Raw genomic sequence first — 26,344 nt, forward strand, 5'->3', positions numbered from 1 at the left:
GAAAGGGGTTGCCAAGCTTCCAAAAAACTACGAGTTTCCTGAAATCTCAACACACATTTTTTCACCCAATCTTGATGAAACTTTCAGTTAATGATCAGTACCCCAATCCAACTTGGCTCACCAAATTTCGTTGTTCTAGTTTAAACCGTTTGTTGGCAGTAACAGTTTTAATTTTCAGGTTTCACTCTGTTTTCTCCGATATGGATACATGTAGTTGGAACTCTAAATCAAAGACGGTTTGTCCTAGCTCTTTGAAACTTGACACAATAAAGTAGTTCCAAGTTCTATCTCTATGGTTTGTTTCCTATTGATGTAGCCCTAAGCAGCGACGGGCGCAAATCACATTCATGGAAAGGGGTTGCCAAGCTTCCAAAAAACTGCGAGTTTCCTGAAATCTCAGCACACATTTTTTCACCCAATCTTGATGACACTTTCAGGTAATGATCAGTACCCGAATCCCACTTGGCTCACCAAATTTCGTTCTTCTAGGTTAAACCGTTCGTTGGCAGTAACAGTTTTAATTTTCAGGTTTCACTCTGTTTTCTCCTATATGGATACATGTAGTTGGAACTCTAAATCAAAGACGGTTTGTCCTAGCTCTTTGAAACTTGAAACAATAAAGTAGTTCCAAGTTCTATCTCTATGGTTTGTTTCCTATTGATGTAGCCCTAAGCAGAGACGGGCGCAAATCACTTTCATGGAAAGGGGTTGCCAAGCTTCCAAAAAACTACGAGTTTCCTGAAATCTCAGCACACATTTTTTCACCCAATCTTGATGACACTTTCAGGTAATGATCAGTACACCAATCCCACTTGGCTCACCAAATTTCGTTCTTCTAGGTTAAACCGTTCGTTGGCAATAACAGTTTTAATTTTTAGGTTTCACTCTGTTTTCTCCGATATGGATAAATGTAGTAGGAACTCTAAATCAAACACGGTTTGTGCTAGCTCTTTGAAACTTGACACAATAGAGTAGTTCCAAATTCTATCTCTATGGTTTGTTTCCTATTGATGTAGCCCTAAGCAGAGACTGGCGCAAATCACTTACATGGAAAGGGGTTGCCAAGCTTCCAAAAAACTACGAGTTTCCTGAAATCTCAGCACACATTTTTTCACCCAATCTTGATGACACTTTCAGGTAATGATCAGTACCCCAATCCCACTTGGCTCACCAAATTTCGTTCTTCTTGGTTAAACCGTTCGTTGGCAGTAAGAGTTTTAATTTTTAGGTTTCACTCTGTTTTCTCCTATATGGATACATGTAGTTGGAACTCTAAATCAAAGACGGTTTGTGCTAGCTCTTTGAATCTTGACAGAATAAAGTACTTCCAAGTTCTATCTCTATGGTTTGTTTCCTATTGATGTAGCCCTAAGCAGAGACTGGCGCAAATCACTTTCATGGAAAGGGGTTGCCAAGCTTCCAAAAATCTACGAGTTTCCTGAAATCCCAGCACACATTTTTTCACCCAATCTTGATGACACTTTCAGGTAATGATTACTACCCCAATCAAACTTGGCTCACCAAATTTCGTTCTTCCAGGTTAAACCGTTCGTCGGCAGTAACAGTTTTAATTTTCAGGTTTCACTCTGTTTTCTCCTATATGGATACATGTAGTTGGAACTCTAAATCAAAGACGGTTTGTCCTAGCTCTTTGAAACTTGACACAATAATGTAGTTCCAAGTTCTATCTCTATGGTTTGTTTCCTATTGATGTAGCCCTAAGCAGAGGCGGGCGCAAATCACTTTCATGGAAAGGGGTTGCCAAGCTTCCAAAAAACTACGAGTTTCCTGAAATCTCAGCACACATTTTTTCACCCAATCTTGATGACACTTTCAGGTAATGATCAGTACCCCAATCCCACTTGGCTCACAAAATTTCGTTCTTCTAGGTTAAACCGTTCGTTGGCAGTAACAGTTTTAATTTTCAGGTTTCACTCTGTTTTCTCCTATATGGATACATGTAGTTGGAACTCTAAATCAAAGACGGTTTGTCCTAGCTCTTTGAAACTTGACACAATAAAGTAGTTCCAAGTTCTATCTCTATGGTTTGTTTCCTATTGATGTAGCCCTAAGCAGAGGCGGGCGCAAATCACTTTCATGGAAAGGGGTTGCCAAGCTTCCAAAAAACTACAAGTTTCCTGAAATCTCAGCACACATTTTTTCACCCAATCTTGATGACACTTTCAGGTAATGATCAGTATCCCAATCCCACTTGGCTCACCAAATTTCGTTCTTCTAGTTTAAACCGTTCGTTGGCAGTAACAGTTTTAATTTTCAGGTTTCACTCTGTTTTCTCCTATATGGATACATGTAGTTGGAACTCTAAATCAAAGACGGTTTGTCCTAGCTCTTTGAAACATGACACAATAAAGTAGTTCCAAGTTCTATTTCTATGGTTTGTTTCCAATTGATGTAGCCCTAAGCAGAGATGGCGCAAATCACTTTCATGGAAAGGGGTTGCCAGCCTTCCAAAAAACTACGAGTTTCCTGAAATCTCAGCACACATTTTTTCACCCAATCTTGATGAAACTTTCAGTTAATGATCAGTACCCCAATCCAACTTGGCTCACCAAATTTCGTTCTTCTAGGTTAAACCGTTCGTTGGCAGTAAGGGTTTTAATTTTTAGGTTTCACTCTGTTTTCTCCTATATGGATACATGTATTTGGAACTCTAAATCAAAGACGGTTTGTGCTAGCTCTTTGAATCTTGACACAATAAAGTAGTTCCAAGTTCTATCTCTATGGTTTGTTTCCTATTGATGTAGCCCTAAGCAGAGACTGGCGCAAATCACTTTCATGGAAAGGGGTTGCCAAGCTTCCAAAAAACCACGAGTTTCCTGAAATCTCAGCACACATTTTTTCACCCAATCTTGATGAAACTTTCAGTTAATGATCAGTACCCCAACCCAACTTGGCTCACCAAATTTCGTTCTTCTAGGTTAAACCGTTCGTTGGCAGTAACAGTTTTAATTTTCAGGTTTCACTCTGTTTTCTCCTATATGGATACATGTAGTTGGAACTCTAAATCAAAGACGGTTTGTCCTAGCTCTTTGAAACTTGACACAATAAAGTAGTTCCAAGTTCTATCTCTATGGTTTGTTTCCTATTGATGTAGCCCTAAGCAGCGACGGGCGCAAATCACATTCATGGAAAGGGGTTGCCAAGCTTCCAAAAAACTGCGAGTTTCATGAAATCTCAGCACACATTTTTTCACCCAATCTTGATGACACTTTCAGGTAATGATCAGTACCCGAATCCCACTTGGCTCACCAAATTTCGTTCTTCTAGGTTAAACCGTTCGTTGGCAGTAACAGTTTTAATTTTCAGGTTTCACTCTGTTTTCTCCTATATGGATACATGTAGTTGGAACTCTAAATCAAAGACGGTTTGTCCTAGCTCTTTGAAACTTGACACAATAAAGTAGTTCCAAGTTCTATCTCTATGGTTTGTTTCCTATTGATGTAGCCCTAAGCAGAGGCGGGCGCAAATCACTTTCATGGAAAGGGGTTGCCAAGCTTCCAAAAAACTACAAGTTTCCTGAAATCTCAGCACACATTTTTTCACCCAATCTTGATGACACTTTCAGGTAATGATCAGTATCCCAATCCCACTTGGCTCACCAAATTTCGTTCTTCTAGTTTAAACCGTTCGTTGGCAGTAACAGTTTTAATTTTCAGGTTTCACTCTGTTTTCTCCTATATGGATACATGTAGTTGGAACTCTAAATCAAAGACGGTTTGTCCTAGCTCTTTGAAACATGACACAATAAAGTAGTTCCAAGTTCTATTTCTATGGTTTGTTTCCAATTGATGTAGCCCTAAGCAGAGATGGCGCAAATCACTTTCATGGAAAGGGGTTGCCAGCCTTCCAAAAAACTACGAGTTTCCTGAAATCTCAGCACACATTTTTTCACCCAATCTTGATGAAACTTTCAGTTAATGATCAGTACCCCAATCCAACTTGGCTCACCAAATTTCGTTCTTCTAGGTTAAACCGTTCGTTGGCAGTAAGGGTTTTAATTTTTAGGTTTCACTCTGTTTTCTCCTATATGGATACATGTAGTTGGAACTCTAAATCAAAGACGGTTTGTCCTAGCTCTTTGAAACTTGACACAATAAAGTAGTTCCAAGTTCTATCTCTATGGTTTGTTTCCTATTGATGTAGCCCTAAGCAGAGGCGGGCGCAAATCACTTTCATGGAAAGGGGTTGCCAAGCTTCCAAAAAACTACAAGTTTCCTGAAATCTCAGCACACATTTTTTCACCCAATCTTGATGACACTTTCAGGTAATGATCAGTATCCCAATCCCACTTGGCTCACCAAATTTCGTTCTTCTAGTTTAAACCGTTCGTTGGCAGTAACAGTTTTAATTTTCAGGTTTCACTCTGTTTTCTCCTATATGGATACATGTAGTTGGAACTCTAAATCAAAGACGGTTTGTCCTAGCTCTTTGAAACATGACACAATAAAGTAGTTCCAAGTTCTATTTCTATGGTTTGTTTCCAATTGATGTAGCCCTAAGCAGAGATGGCGCAAATCACTTTCATGGAAAGGGGTTGCCAGCCTTCCAAAACACTACGAGTTTCCTGAAATCTCAGCACACATTTTTTCACCCAATCTTGATGAAACTTTCAGTTAATGATCAGTACCCCAATCCAACTTGGCTCACCAAATTTCGTTCTTCTAGGTTAAACCGTTCGTTGGCAGTAAGGGTTTTAATTTTTAGGTTTCACTCTGTTTTCTCCTATATGGATACATGTATTTGGAACTCTAAATCAAAGACGGTTTGTGCTAGCTCTTTGAATCTTGACACAATAAAGTAGTTCCAAGTTCTATCTCTATGGTTTGTTTCCTATTGATGTAGCCCTAAGCAGAGACTGGCGCAAATCACTTTCATGGAAAGGGGTTGCCAAGCTTCCAAAAAACCACGAGTTTCCTGAAATCTCAGCACACATTTTTTCACCCAATCTTGATGACACTTTCAGTTAATGATCAGTACCCCAATCCAACTTGGCTCACCAAATTTCGTTCTTCTAGGTTAAAACGTTCGTTGGCAGTAACAGTTTTAATTTTCAGGTTTCACTCTGTTTTCTCCTATATGGATACATGTAGTTGGAACTCTAAATCAAAGACGGTTTGTCCTAGCTCTTTGAAACTTGACACAATAAAGTAGTTCCAAGTTCTATCTCTATTGTTTGTTTCCTATTGATGTAGCCCTAAGCAGAGGCGGGCGCAAATCACTTTCATGGAAAGGGGTTGCCAAGCTTCCAAAAAACTACGAGTTTCCTGAAATCTCAACACACATTTTTTCACCCAATCTTGATGAAACTTTCAGTTAATGATCAGTACCCCAATCCAACTTGGCTCACAAAATTTCGTTGTTCTAGTTTAAACCGTTTGTTGGCAGTAACAGTTTTAATTTTCAGGTTTCACTCTGTTTTCTCCGATATGGATACATGTAGTTGGAACTCTAAATCAAAGACGGTTTGTCCTAGCTCTTTGAAACTTGACACAATAAAGTAGTTCCAAGTTCTATCTCTATGGTTTGTTTCCTATTGATGTAGCCCTAAGCAGCGACGGGCGCAAATCACATTCATGGAAAGGGGTTGCCAAGCTTCCAAAAAACTGCGAGTTTCCTGAAATCTCAGCACACATTTTTTCACCCAATCTTGATGACACTTTCAGGTAATGATCAGTACCCGAATCCCACTTGGCTCACCAAATTTCGTTCTTCTAGGTTAAACCGTTCGTTGGCAGTAACAGTTTTAATTTTCAGGTTTCACTCTGTTTTCTCCTATATGGATACATGTAGTTGGAACTCTAAATCAAAGACGGTTTGTCCTAGCTCTTTGAAACTTGAAACAATAAAGTAGTTCCAAGTTCTATCTCTATGGTTTGTTTCCTATTGATGTAGCCCTAAGCAGAGACGGGCGCAAATCACTTTCATGGAAAGGGGTTGCCAAGCTTCCAAAAAACTACGAGTTTCCTGAAATCTCAGCACACATTTTTTCACCCAATCTTGATGACACTTTCAGGTAATGATCAGTACACCAATCCCACTTGGCTCACCAAATTTCGTTCTTCTAGGTTAAACCGTTCGTTGGCAATAACAGTTTTAATTTTTAGGTTTCACTCTGTTTTCTCCGATATGGATAAATGTAGTAGGAACTCTAAATCAAACACGGTTTGTGCTAGCTCTTTGAAACTTGACACAATAGAGTAGTTCCAAATTCTATCTCTATGGTTTGTTTCCTATTGATGTAGCCCTAAGCAGAGACTGGCGCAAATCACTTACATGGAAAGGGGTTGCCAAGCTTCCAAAAAACTACGAGTTTCCTGAAATCTCAGCACACATTTTTTCACCCAATCTTGATGACACTTTCAGGTAATGATCAGTACCCCAATCCCACTTGGCTCACCAAATTTCGTTCTTCTAGGTTAAACCGTTCGTTGGCAGTAAGAGTTTTAATTTTTAGGTTTCACTCTGTTTTCTCCTATATGGATACATGTAGTTGGAACTCTAAATCAAAGACGGTTTGTGCTAGCTCTTTGAATCTTGACACAATAAAGTACTTCCAAGTTCTATCTCTATGGTTTGTTTCCTATTGATGTAGCCCTAAGCAGAGACTGGCGCAAATCACTTTCATGGAAAGGGGTTGCCAAGCTTCCAAAAATCTACGAGTTTCCTGAAATCCCAGCACACATTTTTTCACCCAATCTTGATGACACTTTCAGGTAATGATTACTACCCCAATCAAACTTGGCTCACCAAATTTCGTTCTTCCAGGTTAAACCGTTCGTCGGCAGTAACAGTTTTAATTTTCAGGTTTCACTCTGTTTTCTCCTATATGGATACATGTAGTTGGAACTCTAAATCAAAGACGGTTTGTCCTAGCTCTTTGAAACTTGACACAATAAAGTAGTTCCAAGTTCTATCTCTATGGTTTGTTTCCTATTGATGTAGCCCTAAGCAGAGGCGGGCGCAAATCACTTTCATGGAAAGGGGTTGCCAAGCTTCCAAAAAACTACGAGTTTCCTGAAATCTCAGCACACATTTTTTCACCCAATCTTGATGACACTTTCAGGTAATGATCAGTACCCCAATCCCACTTGGCTCACAAAATTTCGTTCTTCTAGGTTAAACCGTTCGTTGGCAGTAACAGTTTTAATTTTCAGGTTTCACTCTGTTTTCTCCTATATGGATACATGTAGTTGGAACTCTAAATCAAAGACGGTTTGTCCTAGCTCTTTGAAACTTGACACAATAAAGTAGTTCCAAGTTCTATCTCTATGGTTTGTTTCCTATTGATGTAGCCCTAAGCAGAGGCGGGCGCAAATCACTTTCATGGAAAGGGGTTGCCAAGCTTCCAAAAAACTACAAGTTTCCTGAAATCTCAGCACACATTTTTTCACCCAATCTTGATGACACTTTCAGGTAATGATCAGTATCCCAATCCCACTTGGCTCACCAAATTTCGTTCTTCTAGTTTAAACCGTTCGTTGGCAGTAACAGTTTTAATTTTCAGGTTTCACTCTGTTTTCTCCTATATGGATACATGTAGTTGGAACTCTAAATCAAAGACGGTTTGTCCTAGCTCTTTGAAACATGACACAATAAAGTAGTTCCAAGTTCTATTTCTATGGTTTGTTTCCAATTGATGTAGCCCTAAGCAGAGATGGCGCAAATCACTTTCATGGAAAGGGGTTGCCAGCCTTCCAAAAAACTACGAGTTTCCTGAAATCTCAGCACACATTTTTTCACCCAATCTTGATGACACTTTCAGGTAATGATCAGTACCCCAATCCAACTTGGCTCACCAAATTTCGTTCTTCTAGGTTAAACCGTTCGTTGGCAGTAAGGGTTTTAATTTTTAGGTTTCACTCTGTTTTCTCCTATATGGATACATGTATTTGGAACTCTAAATCAAAGTCGGTTTGTGCTAGCTCTTTGAATCTTGACACAATAAAGTAGTTCCAAGTTCTATCTCTATGGTTTGTTTCCTATTGATGTAGCCCTAAGCAGAGACTGGCGCAAATCACTTTCATGGAAAGGGGTTGCCAAGCTTCCAAAAAACCACGAGTTTCCTGAAATCTCAGCACACATTTTTTCACCCAATCTTGATGAAACTTTCAGTTAATGATCAGTACCCCAATCCAACTTGGCTCACCAAATTTCGTTCTTCTAGGTTAAACCGTTCGTTGGCAGTAACAGTTTTAATTTTCAGGTTTCACTCTGTTTTCTCCTATATGGATACATGTAGTTGGAACTCTAAATCAAAGACGGTTTGTCCTAGCTCTTTGAAACTTGACACAATAAAGTAGTTCCAAGTTCTATCTCTATTGTTTGTTTCCTATTGATGTAGCCCTAAGCAGAGGCGGGCGCAAATCACTTTCATGGAAAGGGGTTGCCAAGCTTCCAAAAAACTACGAGTTTCCTGAAATCTCAACACACATTTTTTCACCCAATCTTGATGAAACTTTCAGTTAATGATCAGTACCCCAATCCAACTTGGCTGACCAAATTTCGTTGTTCTAGTTTAAACCGTTTGTTGGCAGTAACAGTTTTAATTTTCAGGTTTCACTCTGTTTTCTCCGATATGGATACATGTAGTTGGAACTCTAAATCAAAGACGGTTTGTCCTAGCTCTTTGAAACTTGACACAATAAAGTAGTTCCAAGTTCTATCTCTATGGTTTGTTTCCTATTGATGTAGCCCTAAGCAGCGACGGGCGCAAATCACATTCATGGAAAGGGGTTGCCAAGCTTCCAAAAAACTGCGAGTTTCCTGAAATCTCAGCACACATTTTTTCACCCAATCTTTATGACACTTTCAGTTAATGATCAGTACCCGAATCGCACTTGGCTCACCAAATTTCGTTCTTCTAGGTTAAACCTTTCGTTGGCAGTAACAGTTTTAATTTTCAGGTTTCACTCTGTTTTCTCCTATATGGATACATGTAGTTGGAACTCTAAATCAAAGACGGTTTGTCCTAGCTCTTTGAAACTTGACACAATAAAGTAGTTCCAAGTTCTATCTCTATGGTTTGTTTCGTATTGATGTAGCCCTAAGCAGAGACGGGCGCAAATCACTTTCATGGAAAGGGGTTGCCAAGCTTTCAAAAAACTACGAGTTTCCTGAAATCTCAGCACACATTTTTTCACCCAATCTTGATGACACTTTCAGGTAATGATCAGTACCCCAATACCACTTGGCTCACCAAATTTCGTTCTTCTAGGTTAAACCGTTCGTTGGCAGTAACAGTTTTAATTTTTAGGTTTCACTCTGTTTTCTCCGATATGGATACATGTAGTAGGAACTCTAAATCAAACACGGTTTGTGCTAGCTCTTTGAAACTTGACACAATAGAGTAGTTCCAAATTCTATCTCTATGGTTTGTTTCCTATTGATGTAGCCCTAAGCAGAGACTGGCGCAAATCACTTACATGGAAAGGGGTTGCCAAGCTTCCAAAAAACTACGAGTTACCTGAAATCTCAGCACACATTTTTTCACCCAATCTTGATGACACTTTCAGGTAATGATCAGTACCCCAATCCCACTTGGCTCACCAAATTTCATTCTTCTAGGTTAAACCGTTCGTTGGCAGTAACAGTTTTAATTTTTAAGTTTCACTCTGTTTTTTCCTATATGGATTCATGTAGTTTGAACTCTAAATCAAACACGGTTTGTGCTGGCTCTTTGAAACTTGACACAATAGAGTAGTTCCAAATTCTATCTCTATGGTTTGTTTCCTATTGATGTAGCCCTAAGCAGAGACTGGCGCAAATCACTTACATGGAAAGGGGTTGCCAAGCTTCCAAAAAACTACGAGTTTCCTGAAATCTCAGCACACATTTTTTCACCCAATCTTGATGACACTTTCAGGTAATGATCAGTACCCGAATCCCACTTGGCTCACCAAATTTCGTTCTTCTAGGTTAAACCGTTCGTTGGCAGTAACAGTTTTAATTTTCAGGTTTCACTCTGTTTTCTCCTATATGGATACATGTAGTTGGAACTCTAAATCAAAGACGGTTTGTCCTAGCTCTTTGAAACTTGAAACAATAAAGTAGTTCCAAGTTCTATCTCTATGGTTTGTTTCCTATTGATGTAGCCCTAAGCAGAGACGGGCGCAAATCACTTTCATGGAAAGGGGTTGCCAAGCTTCCAAAAAACTACGAGTTTCCTGAAATCTCAGCACACATTTTTTCACCCAATCTTGATGACACTTTCAGGTAATGATCAGTACACCAATCCCACTTGGCTCACCAAATTTCGTTCTTCTAGGTTAAACCGTTCGTTGGCAATAACAGTTTTAATTTTTAGGTTTCACTCTGTTTTCTCCGATATGGATACATGTAGTAGGAACTCTAAATCAAACACGGTTTGTGCTAGCTCTTTGAAACTTGACACAATAGAGTAGTTCCAAATTCTATCTCTATGGTTTGTTTCCTATTGATGTAGCCCTAAGCAGAGACTGGCGCAAATCACTTACATGGAAAGGGGTTGCCAAGCTTCCAAAAAACTACGAGTTTCCTGAAATCTCAGCACACATTTTTTCACCCAATCTTGATGACACTTTCAGGTAATGATCAGTACCCCAATCCCACTTGGCTCACCAAATTTCGTTCTTCTAGGTTAAACCGTTCGTTGGCAGTAAGAGTTTTAATTTTTAGGTTTCACTCTGTTTTCTCCTATATGGATACATGTAGTTGGAACTCTAAATCAAAGACGGTTTGTGCTAGCTCTTTGAATCTTGACACAATAAAGTACTTCCAAGTTCTATCTCTATGGTTTGTTTCCTATTGATGTAGCCCTAAGCAGAGACTGGCGCAAATCACTTTCATGGAAAGGGGTTGCCAAGCTTCCAAAAATCTACGAGTTTCCTGAAATCTCAGCACACATTTTTTCACCCAATCTTGATGACACTTTCAGGTAATGATCAGTACCCGAATCCCACTTGGCTCACCAAATTTCGTTCTTCTAGGTTAAACCGTTCGTTGGCAGTAACAGTTTTAATTTTCAGGTTTCACTCTGTTTTCTCCTATATGGATACATGTAGTTGGAACTCTAAATCAAACACGGTTTGTGCTAGCTCTTTGAAACTTGACACAATAAAGTAGTTCCAAGTTCTAACTCTATGGTTTGTTTCCTATTGATGTAGCCCTAAGCAGAGACTGGCGCAAATCACTTTCATGAAAACGGGTTGCCAAGAATCCAAAAAACTACGAGTTTCCAGAAATCTCGGCACACATTTTTTCACCCTATCTTGATGACACTTTCAGGTAATGATCAGTATCCCAATCCCACTTGGCTCACCAAATTTCGTTCTTCTAGGTTAAACCGTTCGTTGGCAGTAACAGTTTTAATTTTTAGGTTTCACTCTGTTTTCTCCGATATGGATACATGTAGTAGGTACTCTAAATCAAACATGGTTTGTGCTAGCTCTTTGAAACTTGACACAATAGAGTAGTTCCAAATTCTATCTCTATGGTTTGTTTCCTATTGATGTAGCCCTAAGCAGAGACTGGCGCAAATCACTTACATGGAAAGGGGTTGCCAAGCTTCCAAAAAACTATGAGTTTCCTGAAATCTCAGCACACATTTTTTCACCCAATCTTGATGAAACTTTCAGTTAATTATCAGTACCCCAATCCCACTTTGCTCACCAAATTTCGTTCTTCTAGGTTAAACCGTTCGTTGGCAGTAACAGTTTTAATTTTCAGGTTTCACTATGTTTTCTCCGATATGGACACATGTAGTTGGAACTCTAAATCAAAGACGGTTTGTGCTAGCTCTTTGAATCTTGACACAATAAAGTAGTTCCAAGTTCTATCTCTATGGTTTGTTTCCTATTGATGTAGCCCTAAGCAGAGACTGGCGCAAATCACTTTCATGGAAAGGGGTTGCCAAGCTTCCAAAAAACCACGAGTTTCCTGAAATCTCAGCACACATTTTTTCACCCAATCTTGATGAAACTTTCAGTTAATGATCAGTACCCCAATCCAACTTGGCTCACCAAATTTCGTTCTTCTAGGTTAAACCGTTCGTTGGCAGTAACAGTTTTAATTTTCAGGTTTCACTCTGTTTTCTCCTATATGGATACATGTAGTTGGAACTCTAAATCAAAGACGGTTTGTGCTAGCTCTTTGAATCTTGACACAATAAAGTACTTCCAAGTTCTATCTCTATGGTTTGTTTCCTATTGATGTAGCCCTAAGCAGAGACTGGCGCAAATCACTTTCATGGAAAGGGGTTGCCAAGCTTCCAAAAATCTACGAGTTTCCTGAAATCCCAGCACACATTTTTTCACCCAATCTTGATGACACTTTCAGGTAATGATCACTACCCCAATCAAACTTAGCTCACCAAATTTCGTTCTTCCAGGTTAAACCGTTCGTCGGCAGTAACGGTTTTAATTTTCAGGTTTCACTCTGTTTCCTAATATATGGATACATGTAGTTGGAACTCTAAATCAAAGACGGTTTGTCCTAGCTCTTTGAAACTTGACACAATAAAGTAGTTCCAAGTTCTATCTCTATGGTTTGTTTCCTATTGATGTAGCCCTAAGCAGCGACGGGCGCAAATCACATTCATGGAAAGGGGTTGCCAAGCTTCCAAAAAACTACGAGTTTCCTGAAATCTCAGCACACATTTTTTCACCCAATCTTTATGACACTTTCAGTTAATGATCAGTACCCGAATCGCACTTGGCTCACCAAATTTCGTTCTTCTAGGTTAAACCTTTCGTTGGCAGTAACAGTTTTAATTTTCAGGTTTCACTCTGTTTTCTCCTATATGGATACATGTAGTTGGAACTCTAAATCAAAGACGGTTTGTCCTAGCTCTTTGAAACTTGACACAATAAAGTAGTTCCAAGTTCTATCTCTATGGTTTGTTTCCTATTGATGTAGCCCTAAGCAGAGACGGGCGCAAATCACTTTCATGGAAAGGGGTTGCCAAGCTTTCAAAAAACTACGAGTTTCCTGAAATCTCAGCACACATTTTTTCACCCAATCTTGATGACACTTTCAGGTAATGATCAGTACCCCAATACCACTTGGCTCACCAAATTTCGTTCTTCTAGGTTAAACCGTTCGTTGGCAGTAACAGTTTTAATTTTTAGGTTTCACTCTGTTTTCTCCGATATGGATACATGTAGTAGGAACTCTAAATCAAACACGGTTTGTGCTAGCTCTTTGAAACTTGACACAATAGAGTAGTTCCAAATTCTATCTCTATGGTTTGTTTCCTATTGATGTAGCCCTAAGCAGAGACTGGCGCAAATCACTTACATGGAAAGGGGTTGCCAAGATTCCAAAAAACTACGAGTTACCTGAAATCTCAGCACACATTTTTTCACCCAATCTTGATGACACTTTCAGGTAATGATCAGTACCCCAATCCCACTTGGCTCACCAAATTTCATTCTTCTAGGTTAAACCGTTCGTTGGCAGTAACAGTTTTAATTTTTAAGTTTCACTCTGTTTTTTCCTATATGGATTCATGTAGTTTGAACTCTAAATCAAACACGGTTTGTGCTGGCTCTTTGAAACTTGACACAATAGAGTAGTTCCAAATTCTATCTCTATGGTTTGTTTCCTATTGATGTAGCCCTAAGCAGAGACTGGCGCAAATCACTTACATGGAAAGGGGTTGCCAAGCTTCCAAAAAACTACGAGTTTCCTGAAATCTCAGCACACATTTTTTCACCCAATCTTGATGACACTTTCAGGTAATGATCAGTACCCGAATCCCACTTGGCTCACCAAATTTCGTTCTTCTAGGTTAAACCGTTCGTTGGCAGTAAAAGTTTTAATTTTCAGGTTTCACTCTGTTTTCTCCTATATGGATACATGTAGTTGGAACTCTAAATCAAAGACGGTTTGTGCTAGCTCTTTGAATCTTGACACAATAAAGTACTTCCAAGTTCTATCTCTATGGTTTGTTTCCTATTGATGTAGCCCTAAGCAGAGACTGGCGCAAATCACTTTCATGGAAAGGGGTTGCCAAGCTTCCAAAAATCTACGAGTTTCCTGAAATCCCAGCACACATTTTTTCACCCAATCTTGATGACACTTTCAGGTAATGATCACTACCCCAATCAAACTTAGCTCACCAAATTTCGTTCTTCCAGGTTAAACCGTTCGTCGGCAGTAACAGTTTTAATTTTCAGGTTTCACTCTGTTTTCTCCTATATGGATACATGTAGTTGGAACTCTAAATCAAAGACGGTTTGTCCTAGCTCTTTGAAACTTGACACAATAAAGTAGTTCCAAGTTCTATCTCTATGGTTTGTTTCCTATTGATGTAGCCCTAAGCAGAGGCGGGCGCAAATCACTTTCATGGAAAGGGGTTGCCAAGCTTCCAAAAAACTACGAGTTTCCTGAAATCTCAGCACACATTTTTTCACCCAATCTTGATGACACTTTCAGGTAATGATCAGTACCCCAATCCCACTTGGCTCACAAAATTTCGTTCTTCTAGGTTAAACCGTTCGTTGGCAGTAACAGTTTTAATTTTCAGGTTTCACTCTGTTTTCTCCTATATGGATACATGTAGTTGGAACTCTAAATCAAAGACGGTTTGTCCTAGCTCTTTGAAACTTGACACAATAAAGTAGTTCCAAGTTCTATCTCTATGGTTTGTTTCCTATTGATGTAGCCCTAAGCAGAGGCGGGCGCAAATCACTTTCATGGAAAGGGGTTGCCAAGCTTCCAAAAAACTACAAGTTTCCTGAAATCTCAGCACACATTTTTTCACCCAATCTTGATGACACTTTCAGGTAATGATCAGTATCCCAATCCCACTTGGCTCACCAAATTTCGTTCTTCTAGTTTAAACCGTTCGTTGGCAGTAACAGTTTTAATTTTCAGGTTTCACTCTGTTTTCTCCTATATGGATACATGTAGTTGGAACTCTAAATCAAAGACGGTTTGTCCTAGCTCTTTGAAACTTGACACAATAAAGTAGTTCCAAGTTCTATCTCTATGGTTTGTTTCCTATTGAAGTAGCCCTAAGCAGAGACGGGCGCAAATCACTTTCATGGAAAGGGGTTGCCAAGCTTCCAAAAAACTACGAGTTTCCTGAAATCTCAGCACACATTTTTTCACCCAATCTTGATGACACTTTCAGGTAATGATGAGTACCCTAATCCCACTTGGGTCACCAAATTTCGTTCTTCTAGGTTAAACCGTTCGTTGGCAGTAACAGTTTTAATTTTTAGGTTTCACTCTGTTTTCTCCGATATGGATACATGTAGTTGGAACTCTAAACCAAACACGGTTTGTGCTAGCTCTTTGAATCTTGACACAATAAAGTAGGTCCAAGTGCTATCTCTATGGTTTGTTTCCTATTGATGTAGCCCTAAGCAGAGACTGGCGCAAATCACTTTCATGGAAAGGGGTTGCCAACCTTCCAAAAAACTACGAGTTTCCTGAAATCTCAGCACACATTTTTTCACCCAATCTTAATGACACTTTCAGGTAATGATCAGTACCCCAATCCCACTTGGCTCACCAAATTTCGTTCTTCTAGGTTAAACCGTTCGTTGGCAGTAACAGTTTTAATTTTTAGGTTTCACTCTGTTTTCTCCTATATGGATACATGTAGTTGGAACTCTAAATCAAAGACGGTTTGTGCTAGCTCTTTGAATCTTGACACAATAAAGTAGTTCCAAGTTCTATCTCTATGGTTTGTTTCCTATTGATGTAGCCCTAAGCAGAGACGGGCGCAAATCACTTTCATGGAAAGGGGTTGCCAAGCTTCCAAAAAACTACGAGTTTCCTGAAATCTCAGCACACATTTTTTCACCCAATCTTGATGACACTTTCAGGTAATGATCAGTACCCCAATCCCACTTGGCTCACCAAATTTCGTTCTTCTAGGTTAAACCGTTCGTTTGCAGTAACAGTTTTAATTTTTAGGTTTCACTCTGTTTTCTCCGATATGGATACATGTAGTTGGAACTCTAAATCAAACACGGTTTGTGCTAGCTCTTTGAATCTTGACACAATAAAGTAGGTCCAAGTTCTATCTCTATGGTTTGTTTCTTATTGATGTAGCCCTAAGCAGAGACTGGCGCAAATCACTTTCATGGAAAGGGGTTTCCAAAAATCCAAAAAACCACGAGTTTCCAGAAATCTCGGCACACATTTTTTCACCCTATCTTGATGACACTTTCAGGTAATGATCAGGATCCCAATCCCACTTGGCTCACCAAATTTCGTTCTTCTAGGTTAAACCGTTCATTGGCAGTAACAGTTTTAAATTTTAAGTTTCACTCTGTTTTTTCCTATATGGATTCATGTAGTTTGAACTCTAAATCAAACTCGGTTTGTGCTGGCTCGTTGAAACTTGACACAATAGAGTAGTTCCAAATTCTATCTCTATGGTTTGTTTCCTATTGATGTAGCCCTAAGCAGAGACTGGCGCAATACACTTACATGGAAAGGGGGTTCCAAGCTTCCAAAAAACTACGAGTTTCCTGAAATCTCAACACACATTTTTTCACCCAATCTTGATGACACTTTCAGGTAATGATCAGTACCCCAATCCCACTTGGCTCACCAAATTTCGTTCTTCTAGGTTAAACCGTTCGTTGGCAGTAACAGTTTTAATTTTCAGGTTTCACTCTGTTTTCTCCTATATGGATGCATGTAGTTGGAACTCTAAAGCAAAGACGGTTTGTCCTAGCTCTTTGAAACTTGACACCATAAAGTAGTTCCAAGTTCTATCTCTATGGTTTGTTTCCTATTGATGTAGCCCTAAGCAGAGACGTGCGCACATCACTTTCATGGAAAGGGGTTGCCAAGCTTCCAAAAAACTACGAGTTTCCTGAAATCTCAGCACACATTTTTTCACCCAATCTTTATGACACTTTCAGGTAATGATCAGTACCCCAATCCCACTTGGCTCACCAAATTTCGTTCTGCTAGGTTAAACCGTTCGTTGGCAGTAACAGTTTTAATTTTTAGGTTTCACTCTGTTTTCTCCTATATGGATACATGTAGTTGGAACTCTAAATCAAACACGGTTTGTGCTAGCTCTTTGAATCTTGACACAATAAAGTAGGTCCAAGTTCTATCTCTATGGTTTGTTTCCTATTGATGTAGCCCTAAGCAGAGATGGCGCAAATCGCTTTCATGGAAAGGGGTTGCCAACCTTCCAAAAAACTACGAGTTTTTTGAAATCTCAGCACACATTTTTTCACTCAATCTTTATGACACTTTCAGGTAATGATCAGTACCCCAATCCCACTTGGCTCACCAAATTTCGTTCTTCTAGGTTAAACCGTTCGTTGGCAGTAAGAGTTTTAATTTTTAGGGTTCACTCTGTTTTCTCCTATATGGATACATGTAGTTGGAACTCTAAATCAAAGACGGTTTGTGCTAGCTCTTTGAATCTTGACAAAATAAAGGAGTTCCAAGTTCTATCTCTATGGTTTGTTTCTTATTGATGTAGCCCTAAGCAGAGACTGGCGCAAATCACTTTCATGGAAAGGGGTTTCCAAAAATCCAAAAAACTACGAGTTTCCAGAAATCTCGGCACACATTTTTTCACCCTATCTTGATGACACTTTCAGGTAATGATCAGGATCCCAATCCCACTTGGCTCACCAAATTTCGTTCTTCTAGGTTAAACCGTTCATTGGCAGTAACAGTTTTAAATTTTAGGTTTCACTCTGTTTTCTCCTATATGGATTCATGTAGTTTGAACTCTAAATCAAACACGGTTTGTGCTGGCTCTTTGAAACTTGACACAATAGAGTAGTTCCAAATTCTATCTCTATGGTTTGTTTCCTATTGATGTAGCCCTAAGGAGAGACTGGCGCACATCACTTTCATGGAAAGGGGTTTCCAAGAATCCAAAAAACTACGAGTTTCCTGAAATCTCAGCACACATTTTTTCACCCAATCTTTATGACACTTTCAGGTAATGATCAGTACCCCAATCTCACTTGGCTCACCAAATTTCGTTCCTCTACGTTAAACCGTTCGATGGCAGTAACAGTTTTAATTTTCAGGTTTCACTCTGTTTTTTCCTATATGGATACATGTAGTTGGAACTCTAAATCAAAGACGGTTTGTCCTAGCTCTTTGAAACTTGACACAATAAAGTAGTTCCAAGTTCTATCTCTATGGTTTGTTTCCTATTGATGTAGCCCTAAGCAGAGACGGGCGCAAATCACTTTCATGGAAACGGGTTGCCAAGCTTCCAAAACTCTACGAGTTTCCTGAAATCTCAGCACACATTTTTTCACCCAATCTGATGACACTTTCAGGTAATGATCAGTACCCCAATCCCACTTGGCTCACCAAATTTCGTTCTTCTAGGTTAAACCGTTCGTTGGCAGTAACAGTTTTAATTTTTAGGTTTCACTCTGTTTTCTCCGATATGGATACATGTAGTTGGAACTCTAAATCAAACACGGTTTGTGCTAGCTCTTTGAATCTTGACACAATAAAGTAGTTCCAAGTTCTATCTCTATGGTTTGTTTCCTATTGATGTAGCCCTAAGTAGAGACGGGCGCAAATCACTTTCATGGAAAGGGGTTGCCAAGCTTCCAAAAAACTACGAGTTTCCTGAAATCTCAGCACACATTTTTTCACCCAATCTTTATGTCACTTTCAGGTAATGATCAGTACCCCAATCCCACTTGGCTCACCAAATTTCGTTCTGCTAGGTTAAACCGTTCGTTGGCAGTAACAGTTTTAATTTTTAGGTTTCACTCTGTTTTCTCCGATATGGATACATGTATTTGGAACTCTAAATCAAACACGGTTTGTGCTAGCTCTTTGAATCTTGACACAATAAAGTAGGTCCAAGTTCTATCTCTATGGTTTGTTTCCTATTGATGTAGCCCTAAGCAGAGATGGCGCAAATCGCTTTCATGGAAAGGTGTTGCCAACCTTCCAAAAAACTACGAGTTTTTTGAAATCTCAGCACACATTTTTTCACTCAATCTTTATGACACTTTCAGGTAATGATCAGGATCCCAATCCCACTTGGCTCACCAAATTTCGTTCTTCTAGGTTAAACCGTTCATTGGCAGTAACAGTTTTAAATTTTAAGTTTCACTTTGTTTTTTCCTATATGGATTCATGTAGTTTGAACTCTAAATCAAACACGGTTTGTGCTGGCTCTTTGAAACTTGACACAATAGAGTAGTTCCAAATTCTATCTCTATGGTTTGTTTCCTATTGATGTAGCCCTAAGGAGAGACTGGCGCAAATCACTTAGATGGAAAGGGGTTGCCAAGCTTCCAAAAAACTACGAGTTTCCTGAAATCTCAACACACATTTTTTCACCCAATCTTGATGACACTTTCAGTTAATGATCAGTACCCCAATCCCACTTGGCTCACCAAATTTCGTTCTTCTAGGTTAAACCGTTCGTTGGCAGTAACAGTTTTAATTTTCAGGTTTCACTCTGTTTTCTCCTATATGGATACATGTAGTTGGAACTCTAAAGCAAAGACGGTTTGTCCTAGCTCTTTGCAACTTGACACAATAAAGTAGTTCCAAGTTCTATCTCTATGGTTTGTTTCCTATTGATGTAGCCCTAAGCAGAGACGTGCGCACATCACTTTCATGGAAAGGGGTTGCCAAGCTTCCAAAAAACTACGAGTTTCCTGAAATCTCAGCACACATTTTTTCACCCAATCTTTATGACACTTTCAGGTAATGATCAGTACCCCAATCCCACTTGGCTCACCAAATTTCGTTCTGCTAGGTTAAACCGTTCGTTGGCAGTAACAGTTTTAATTTTTAGGTTTCACTCTGTTTTCTCCTATATGGATACATGTATTTGGAACTCTAAATCAAACACGGTTTGTGCTAGCTCTTTGAATCTTGACACAATAAAGTAGGTCCAAGTTCTATCTCTATGGTTTGTTTCCTATTGATGTAGCCCTAAGCAGAGATGGCGCAAATCGCTTTCATGGAAAGGGGTTGCCAACCTTCCAAAAAACTACGAGTTTTTTGAAATCTCAGCACACATTTTTTCACTCAATCTTTATGACACTTTCAGGTAATGATCAGGATCCCAATCCCACTTGGCTCACCAAATTTCGTTCTTCTAGGTTAAACCGTTCATTGGCAGTAACAGTTTTAAATTTTAAGTTTCACTTTGTTTTTTCCTATATGGATTCATGTAGTTTGAACTCTAAATCAAACACGGTTTGTGCTGGCTCTTTGAAACTTGACACAATAGAGTAGTTCCAAATTCTATCTCTATGGTTTGTTTCCTATTGATGTAGCCCTAAGGAGAGACTGGCGCAAATCACTTACATGGAAAGGGGTTGCCAAGCTTCCAAAAAACTACGAGTTTTCTGAAATCTCAACACACATTTTTTCACCCAATCTTGATGACACTTTCAGTTAATGATCAGTACCCCAATCCCACTTGGCTCACCAAATTTCGTTCTTCTAGGTTAAACCGTTCGTTGGCAGTAACAGTTTTAATTTTCAGGTTTCACTCTGTTTTCTCCTATATGGATACATGTAGTTGGAACTCTAAAGCAAAGACGGTTTGTCCTAGCTCTTTGCAACTTGACACAATAAAGTAGTTCCAAGTTCTATCTCTATGGTTTGTTTCCTATTGATGTAGCCCTAAGCAGAGACGTGCGCACATCACTTTCATGGAAAGGGGTTGCCAAGCTTCCAAAAAACTACGAGTTTCCTGAAATCTCAGCACACATTTTTTCACCCAATCTTTATGACACTTTCAGGTAATGATCAGTACCCCAATCCCACTTGGCTCACCAAATTTCGTTCTGCTAGGTTAAACCGTTCGTTGGCAGTAACAGTTTTAATTTTTAGGTTTCACTCTGTTTTCTCCTATATGGATACATGTATTTGGAACTCTAAATCAAACACGGTTTGTGCTAGCTCTTTGAATCTTGACACAATAAAGTAGGTCCAAGTTCTATCTCTATGGTTTGTTTCCTATTGATGTAGCCCTAAGCAGAGATGGCGCAAATCGCTTTCATGGAAAGGGGTTGCCAACCTTCCAAAAAACTACGAGTTTTTTGAAATCTCAGCACACATTTTTTCACTCAATCTTTATGACACTTTCAGGTAATGATCAGTATCCCAATCCCACTTGGCTCACCAAATTTCGTTCTTCTAGGTTAAACCGTACTTTGGCAGTAACAGTTTTAAATTTTAGGTTTCACTCTGTTTTCTCCTATATGGATTCATGTAGTTTGAACTCTAAATCAAACACGGTTTATGCTGGCTCTTTGAAACTTGACACAATAGAGTAGTTCCAAATTCTATCTCTATGGTTTGTTTCCTATTGATGTAGCCCTAAGCAGAGACTGGCGCAAATCACTTACATGGAAAGGGGTTGCCAAGCTTCCAAAAAACTACGAGTTTCCTGAAATCTCAGCACACATTTTTTCACCCAATCTTGATGACACTTTCAGTTAATGATCAGTACCCCAATCTCACTTGGCTCACCAAATTTCGTTCTTCTACGTTAAACCGTTCGTTGCCAGTAACAGTTTTAATTTTCAGGTTTCACTCTGTTTTCTCCTATATGGATACATGTAGTTGGAACTCTAAATCAAAGACGGTTTGTCCTAGCTCTTTGAAACTTGACACAATAAAGTAGTTCCAAGTTCTATCTCTATGGTTTGTTTCCTATTGATGTAGCCCTAAGCAGAGACGGGCGCAAATCACTTTCATGGAAAGGGGTTGCCAAGCTTCCAAAAAACTACGAGTTTCCTGAAATCTCAGCACACATTTTTTCACCCAATCTTGATGACACTTTCAGGTAATGATCAGTACCCCAATCCCACTTGGCTCACCAAATTTCGTTCTTCTAGGTTAAACCGTTCGTTGGCAGTAACAGTTTTAATTTTTAGGTTTCACTCTGTTTTCTCCGATATGGATACATGTAGTTGGAACTCTAAATCAAACACGGTTTGTGCTAGCTCTTTGAATCTTGACACAATAAAGTAGTTCCAAGTTCTATCTCTATGGTTTGTTTCCTTTTGATGTAGCCCTAAGCAGAGACGTGCGCACATCACTTTTTTGGAAAGGGGTTGCCAAGCTTCCAAAAAACTACGAGTTTCCTGAAATCTCAGCACACATTTTTTCACCCAATCTTTATGACACTTTCAGGTAATGATCAGTACCCCAATCCCACTAGGCTCACCAAATTTCGTTCTGCTAGGTTAAACCGTTCGTTGGCAGTAACAGTTTTAATTTTTAGGTTTCACTCTGTTTTCTCCTATATGGATACATGTATTTGGAACTCTAAATCAAAGACGGTTTGTGCTAGCTCTTTGAATCTTGACACAATAAAGTAGTTCCAAGTTCTATCTCTATGGTTTGTTTCCTATTGATGTAGCCCTAAGCAGAGACTGGCGCAAATCACTTTCATGGAAAGGGGTTGCCAAGCTTCCAAAAAACTATGAGTTTCCTGAAATCTCAGCACACATTTTTTCACCCAATCTTGATGACACTTTCAGGTAATGATCACTACCCCAATCCCACTTGGCTAACCAAATTTCGTTCTTCCAGGTTAAACCGTTCGTTGGCCGTAACAGTTTTAATTTTTAGATTTCACTCTATTTTCTCCTATATGGATACATGTAGTTGGAACTCTAAATCAAACACGGTTTGTGCTAGCTCTTTGAATCTTGACACAATAAAGTAGTTCCAAGTTCTATCTCTATGGTTTGTTTCCTATTGATGTAGCCCTAATCAGAGACGGGCGCAAATCACTTTCATGGAAAGGGTTTGCCAAGCTTCCAAAAAACTACGAGTTTCCTGAAATCTCAGCACACATTTTTTCACCCAATCTTTATGTCACTTTCAGGTAATGATCAGTACCCCAATCCCACTTGGCTCACCAAATTTCGTTCTTCTAGGTTAAACCGTTCGTTGGCAGTAACAGTTTTAATTTTTAGGTTTCACTCTGTTTTCTCCGATATGGATACATGTATTTGGAACTCTAAATCAAACACGGTTTGTGCTAGCTCTTTGAATCTTGACACAATAAAGTAGGTCCAAGTTCTATCTCTATGGTTTGTTTCCTATTGATGTAGCCCTAAGCAGAGATGGCGCAAATCGCTTTCATGGAAAGGGGTTGCCAACCTTCCAAAAAACTACGAGTTTTTTGAAATCTCAGCACACATTTTTTCACTCAATCTTTATGACACTTTCAGGTAATGATCAGGATCCCAATCCCACTTGGCTCACCAAATTTCGTTCTTCTAGGTTAAACCGTTCATTGGCAGTAACAGTTTTAAATTTTAAGTTTCACTTTGTTTTTTCCTATATGGATTCATGTAGTTTGAACTCTAAATCAAACACGGTTTGTGCTGGCTCTTTGAAACTTGACACAATAGAGTAGTTCCAAATTCTATCTCTATGGTTTGTTTCCTATTGATGTAGCCCTAAGGAGAGACTGGCGCAAATCACTTACATGGAAAGGGGTTGCCAAGCTTCCAAAAAACTACGAGTTTCCTGAAATCTCAACACACATTTTTTCACCCAATCTTGATGACACTTTCAGTTAATGATCAGTACCCCAATCCCACTTGGCTCACCAAATTTCGTTCTTCTAGTTTAAACCGTTCGTTGGCAGTAACAGTTTTAATTTTCAGGTTTCACTCTGTTTTCTCCTATATGGATACATGTAGTTGGAACTCTAAAGCAAAGACGGTTTGTCCGAGCTCTTTGCAACTTGACACAATAAAGTAGTTCCAAGTTCTATCTCTATGGTTTGTTTCCTATTGATGTAGCCCTAAGCAGAGACGTGCGCACATCACTTTCATGGAAAGGGGTTGCCAAGCTTCCAAAAAACTACGAGTTTCCTGAAATCTCAGCACACATTTTTTCACCCAATCTTTATGACACTTTCAGGTAATGATCAGTACCCCAATCCCACTTGGCTCACCAAATTTCGTTCTACTAGGTTAAACCGTTCGTTGGCAGTAACAGTTTTAATTTTTAGGTTTCACTCTGTTTTCTCCTATATGGATACATGTATTTGGAACTCTAAATCAAACACGGTTTGTGCTAGCTCTTTGAATCTTGACACAATAAAGTAGGTCCAAGTTCTATCTCTATGGTTTGTTTCCTATTTATGTAGCCCTAAGCAGAGATGGCGCAAATCGCTTTCATGGAAAGGGGTTGCCAACCTTCCAAAAAACTACGAGTTTTTTGAAATCTCAGCACACATTTTTTCACTCAATCTTTATGACACTTTCAGGTAATGATCAGTATCCCAATCCCACTTGGCTCACCAAATTTCGTTCTTCTAGGTTAAACCGTACTTTGGCAGTAACAGTTTTAAATTTTAGGTTTCACTCTGTTTTCTCCTATATGGATTCATGTAGTTTGAACTCTAAATCAAACACGGTTTATGCTGGCTCTTTGAAACTTGACACAATAGAGTAGTTCCAAATTCTATCTCTATGGTTTGTTTCCTATTGATGTAGCCCTAAGCAGAGACTGGCGCAAATCACTTACATGGAAAAGGGTTGCCAAGCTTCCAAAAAACTACGAGTTTCCTGAAATCTCAGCACACATTTTTTCACCCAATCTTGATGACACTTTCAGTTAATGATCAGTACCCCAATCTCACTTGGCTCACCAAATTTCGTTCTTCTACGTTAAACCGTTCGTTGCCAGTAACAGTTTTAATTTTCAGGTTTCACTCTGTTTTCTCCTATATGGATACATGTAGTTGGAACTCTAAATCAAAGACGGTTTGTCCTAGCTCTTTGAAACTTGACACAATAAAGTAGTTCCAAGTTCTATCTCTATGGTTTGTTTCCTATTGATGTAGCCCTAAGCAGAGATGGGCGCAAATCACTTTCATGGAAAGGGGTTGCCAAGCTTCCAAAAAACTACGAGTTTCCTGAAATCTCAGCACACATTTTTTCACCCAATCTTGATGACACTTTCAGGTAATGATCAGTACCCCAATCCCACTTGGCTCACCAAATTTCGTTCTTCTAGGTTAAACCGTTCGTTGGCAGTAACAGTTTTAATTTTTAGGTTTCACTCTGTTTTCTCCGATATGGATACATGTAGTTGGAACTCTAAATCAAACACGGTTTGTGCTAGCTCTTTGAATCTTGACACAATAAAGTAGTTCCAAGTTCTATCTCTATGGTTTGTTTCCTTTTGATGTAGCCCTAAGCAGAGACGTGCGCACATCACTTTTTTGGAAAGGGGTTGCCAAGCTTCCAAAAAACTACGAGTTTCCTGAAATCTCAGCACACATTTTTTCACCCACTCTTTATGACACTTTCAGGTAATGATCAGTACCCCAATCCCACTTGGGTCACCAAATTTCGTTCTTCTAGGTTAAACCGTTCGTTGGCAGTAAGAGTTTTAATTTTTAGGTTTCACTCTGTTTTCTCCTATATGGATACATGTAGTTGGAACTCTAAATCAAAGACGGTTTGTGCTAGCTCTTTGAATCTTCACACAATAAAGTAGTTCCAAGTTCTATCTCTATGGTTTGTTTCCTATTGATGTAGCCCTAAGCAGAGACTGGCGCAAATCACTTTCATGGAAAGGGGTTGCCAAGCTTCCAAAAAACTACGAGTTTCCAGAAATCTCAGCACACATTTTTTCACCCAATCTTGATGACACTTTCAGGTAATGATCACTACCCCAATCCCACTTGGCTAACCAAATTTCGTTCTTCCAGGTTAAACCGTTTGTTGGCCGTAACAGTTTTAATTTTTAGATTTCACTCTATTTTCTCCTATATGGATACATGTAGTTGGAACTCTAAATCAAACACGGTTTGTGCTAGCTCTTTGAAACTTGACACAATAAAGTAGTTCCAAGTTCTAACTCTATGGTTTGTTTCCTATTGATGTAGCCCTAAGCAGAGACTGGCGCAAATCAATTTTGGAAAGGGGTTGCCAAGAATCCAAAAAACTACGAGTTTCCAGAAATCTTGGCACACATTTTTTCACCCAAACTTGATGACACTTTCAGTTAATGATCAGTACCGCAATCCCACTTGGCTCACCAAATTTCGTTCTTCTAGTTTAAACCGTTCGTTGGCAGTAAAAGTTTTAATTTTCAGGTTTCACTCTGTTTTCTCCTATATGGATACATGTAGTTGGAACTCTAAATCAAAGACGGTTTGTCCTAGCTCTTTGAAACTTGACACAATAAAGTAGTTCCAAGTTCTATCTCTATGTTTTGTTTCCTATTGATGTAGCCCTAAGCAGAGACGGGCGCAAATCACTTTCATGGAAACGGGTTGCCAAGCTTCCAAAACTCTACGAGTTTCCTGAAATCTCAGCACACATTTTTTCACCCAATCTTGATGACACTTTCAGTTAATGATCAGTACCCCAAT

The sequence above is a fragment of the Spermophilus citellus genome, assembly GCF_964194105.1.
Source record: "Spermophilus citellus genome assembly, chromosome: 6".
Lineage (NCBI taxonomy): Eukaryota > Metazoa > Chordata > Mammalia > Rodentia > Sciuridae > Spermophilus > Spermophilus citellus.